Source organism: Formica exsecta, unplaced genomic scaffold (assembly GCF_003651465.1).
Source record: "Formica exsecta isolate Colony F162 unplaced genomic scaffold, ASM365146v1 scaffold313, whole genome shotgun sequence".
In the NCBI taxonomy this organism is placed as follows: Eukaryota; Metazoa; Arthropoda; class Insecta; order Hymenoptera; family Formicidae; genus Formica; species Formica exsecta.
The window spans coordinates 81,796-86,370 of NW_021850387.1; the positions used below are offsets into that span (position 1 = coordinate 81,796).

Below are 4,575 nucleotides of genomic sequence, written 5' to 3' on the forward strand. Positions count from 1 at the left end.
ACAACCGCATACTTTTGCTGCTGTATCCGAAAATAGACATGTACAGCAATGGGACATGAGAAAGCCAGATCGGTATTTTCAACATTTTACCGCACACAGTGGTCCGATATTTACTTGTGATTGGCATCCTAAAGCCACTTGGCTCGCTACTGCATCTAGAGATAAAACTATTAAGGCATATACATTATTTTATATATAGACTTTTATGAAATATTGATTGTATTTTTATATTCTTTATGAACTCTTTAGGTTTGGGATCTGTCAGGTAAACTAAGTTGCGATTATACCATACATACTATTGCATCAGTGGGACGCATTAAATGGAGACCACAGAAAAAAATATCACATAGCAAGTTGTGTTCTAGTGATTGATTGTAGTATAAATGTATGGGATATTCGCAGACCATATATTCCATTTGCAAGTTTCAATGAACATAAAGATGTTCCCACAGATGTGGGAGAGGCAATCCACAATCATTTCTATCGACAAGCAGAGTAATGCTATTAACTATTTTATTATAACACTTTTTATCGCAACTACAATGCACAATGCATATATTATTTCTATTTTCATTATTTTAGGATTGCATCATATTTTTGACCATACGGTAAGACCAGCCAGCAAAGCGAATCCGCAAAGTGTTATGTTCGCGTTAAGTTTAAAGGATGAAGTCACATATGCTTGTAAAGTAAAATATGAACCGGCTGCTACCGGCGGCTACCGCAAGACAACTGACTAGTATAATGAGGTCAGTTATTATGGTGCAAAATATATTATCACAATCGTAAGATAAATTCTTGTCAGAATAATGAATAAAATTGTTATTTCTTTATTTTTTTATAGGAGAACACTTGTGACAAATGAAGATACTTTTTGTGTGCCTTCAAGTGTAACGCATAGATTCACTTTGAAACAGAATTCCGCTATTGGGACATTACTTTGTTCAACTTGACAATAGAAAAATGTAAGTTTTTTAGTATTATAAAAAATTTATCATTTCGGCACGGTTGACGATTCAGGTTAAATTGATAATAAATCTTTCGACAAGGAGAAGGCAGAGGTAATGGACGGCAGGGGAAACGTGGTGCTCGCTGCAGAACGCATCGACGGCCTTTACTACGTGCAGGGCGGAAACGTCGACGAATGCAAAAAGGCCGAGGAAGCGGACAACGGCGCAAGAACTAGGGAGAATTCCTTGAAAGATTGGCACATACGTCTCGGCCACCTGAACGTGCATATGCGCAACATGGGACAATCAAATGAAACCTTTTAATTTATACTTTTATGTCTATCAAAATAGGCATAACGTTTTCGAAACATAAAAAGATGAAAAATGTGATTAATTTCAATAACTTTACGGAAGAAAGTATAATTCTAAATGAAACTGATGACATTGATATTTCTGACTTGTGTAATGATAGTAATAGCAGTAGTTTCGACAGTTTTGAATGGAATACGCAACATCCATGTAATGATAGAAAAACTCAATTTAAAATTGTTTTATTGAAAGAACAATGGTTAAATATCAAACCAGAAGAGAAAGTCAATAATAGGGGAGAAATTTATTATTCTTTGAAGAATGGGTGGACACATATTTTGTCTGAATTAATTTTTCTACAAGAAAAATTACCATGTGCGTATTCTTTCAAGAACCAAAAAGTAATACACGCGAATTGTTATGCTACAGATTATATTGTAAAAATAAATGGATTTTGCAGTGATCACAATTGTAAAGCTCAAATTTATGGGCAAGGATTATTTCAGTTTAACAATGATGATGATGTATCGCTCGAATTCGTTACCTTAAATACTGAAGATTTATTACACTCCAAAAAAAGATATGTGTCCGGAATTCGAAAAACGTCGTTTAAAAAGCATTCGAAACATAAAAAAGCCGTTGTATTTAGAAGTGAATTAATTAGAAAATATCATAAATATGGCGATCAAATTGGTCCTTTGGTACCAAATAACAATGTTATTAATGGAGTGCGTTTCGAGGCTAAAAATGAAGAATTCGGTGTTAAAGATACTGTATGGAAATCGCTTGAACATTTCAAAAGTGACGTTGAATTTAGTCGTGCCGTTAAACAAACAGGTTTTGATAAATTTTTTTTTATGTATTGGATACCGGAACAAATTGACGTTTATAATGATGTGATAAAACTTGGTTCAATTGTTTCTATTGACGCGACAGGGCGTGTTGTCCGTAAAATAACACGTTCGGAAAATAATTCTAGTAATCACATTTTTTTATATCAAATAATTACTCATGTTCAAAGCATTATAATACCATCTGGTCAACTTCTCTCGAAACGACAAGACACTCGAATCGTTGAATTCTGGTTACAAGAATGGATTTCATCTGGCGCACATGTTCCTTTAGAAGTAGTCACTGATATGTCAATTACACTTCAAAATGCGATTACTTTAGCAACTAATGGAATATTTTATAAAAAGTATTTGTCAATTTGTTATGATTTTTTAATTGGAAAAACTCAATTTGTACCACGGCCATTCGTTCGAATTGATATTGCTCATCTGATACATTGTGTTGCTAGACTGAAATGTTTATCTCGTGCAAAACCAGCAGTAAAAGATTTTTATTTACGATGTATAGGATTTATGACTACAATTGAAAAATTTCAAGATTTAGAAAAATCTATGAAATCAGTTTTGATTGTTAGTCAAAACGAGAGTAAATGTTATGCAGAAATTCAGTGGATTTTGAAAAGGATTGAAACTTTCAAATTTGATGATTCCATTGATTATAAACAGATAAGACAGTCTAATGTTTGTGAAAATGGCAATAATTGTACAGAACACATTTCTTGTAATGATGGAATTGATGTATTTTCCTCTGTGACAGTAGATCATAATTATAACTACAACGTTGATAATCTTTCGCTTTATATTGATCAAATAGTAGAGCAAACGTATTCAGAGCAAAATTCAAATATGTCAATTAATTTTAATGATATGAACATGTATTATTTTCCGGAAATTATCAATGATTTGAAACGTTTATTTAAACAATTTCCATCGTGGACTAATGTTATGTTGAACTGTTTTAATTCAAAAAATACTGTCGCAACATCTGCTCGATCCGAAAATTATTTTCGTTTTATTAAGGAAAATCTCTTAGAAGAACGTCAACCGTGCCGATTTGATAAATTTTTTATAAAACACGTACGAACAATTAATACCAAAGTTATCGAAGGAAGAGCAGCTTATGATGCATTAAAGAAAAACAAAGTTATTATTAATCAAAATCGTGAGGAAAAGCTACGGAAGGAGGAACAATTAATTTTACAAACGAAAGAAAATTGGAAAAATAAAGTAGTGAATGATACATTTGATTTTTCTAATGAAAATGAAAAAGATAATTTTTCTATTCTTAATTTTAATACTGATGAATATAATCAATTAGAAGCTGTTAATTCAAAAGATATTGTTCATTCTACTCCGAAAGGTATGGTGGATTATCCAATTATAAAAAATTCAGAAAACAATTTTTCCATTGTGTTGGATGCTGAAAAAAAAGTATTTGAACCGATAATTAAAGTAAATCAAAATTCTGAAAATGACAAGAATTTATTGAACAAACGCGGAATGTATGTTACTCCATGTCCTAATGTAAAGGTAATCCACCAAAAACCTGCTCAAAAAAAGTTTAAAAAAGATTTTATTAAAAATGGTAATAGGTTACCTCCACGTATGATTAATAATAACAAAATTTATCTTTTTAACACTTGTCCGTTCGATTCAATCACTGAAATTGTATCTGCTGCTTGTTGCAACTCCAGAAACTTTGAGAATTTTGTCACTTCACAAATAAGAAAAGAAACTATTTGTTTTTTTACATGTGTACGTAATTATACTGAACACGGAGCTACAGCATCGTTTTACAAATTAAGAGTAACATTGTTATATTCATTATATCCGTCTGCTAGTAACAATATAACTTGTGAAGACAATGTTTGCGATTTATCCCAATCTAAAAAGGGCATGTTATTGACATTGTTGTCGCTTTTCCGCGATCTTGATTGGTTGTCTTGTTCATGCGCTTGCTTCACTCGTGTGACTTGCTTCATTCGTGTCGTTTGACAGTTTGTCATTTGACAGTTAGTTGACAGTGTTGACAGTTAAAAAAATAAATATTAAATATAGTTAAATATATTTAATAAATATAGAAAGAAAGAGGAAGAAGGAAAGACGAATAAAGAAAGGTATGTATATTATATATGTATATTGTGTGTATATATGTATATTGCTGTATGAAAAATACGTATACTATTTTTTTTTATACTTATATATTTTTTTTATACTTTATAAATATATATTTTAATGTATATTACTTATTAATATAAACGATTCATTTAATATTAATATAAATGTTTCATTTACAGTTAAAGAAAAGACGAAGAATAGGCGAGAAAGAGAGAGGAAGGGAGAGAGAGAGAGAGAGAAAAACTGAGAGAGAGATAGAGAGAGAGAGAGACAGAAAGGAAAGAAAGAAGAGAAAGAAGGAGGTTTTATTTAAAATTAAAGAAAAGGAAGAATACGCAAAAGACAGG

General features: G+C 31.3%; 1 long non-coding RNA gene across 1 annotated transcript; it reads left to right on the forward strand.

Annotated features, from left to right (window-relative positions):
* The first annotated feature begins 249 nt into the window (after positions 1-249).
* On the forward strand, positions 250-986 carry LOC115237857. The gene is made up of 3 exons (XR_003884406.1): positions 250-495; positions 583-749; positions 845-986. It is a non-coding gene; the product is annotated as an uncharacterized LOC115237857 (long non-coding RNA).
* Positions 987-4,575: the final 3,589 nt, after the last annotated feature.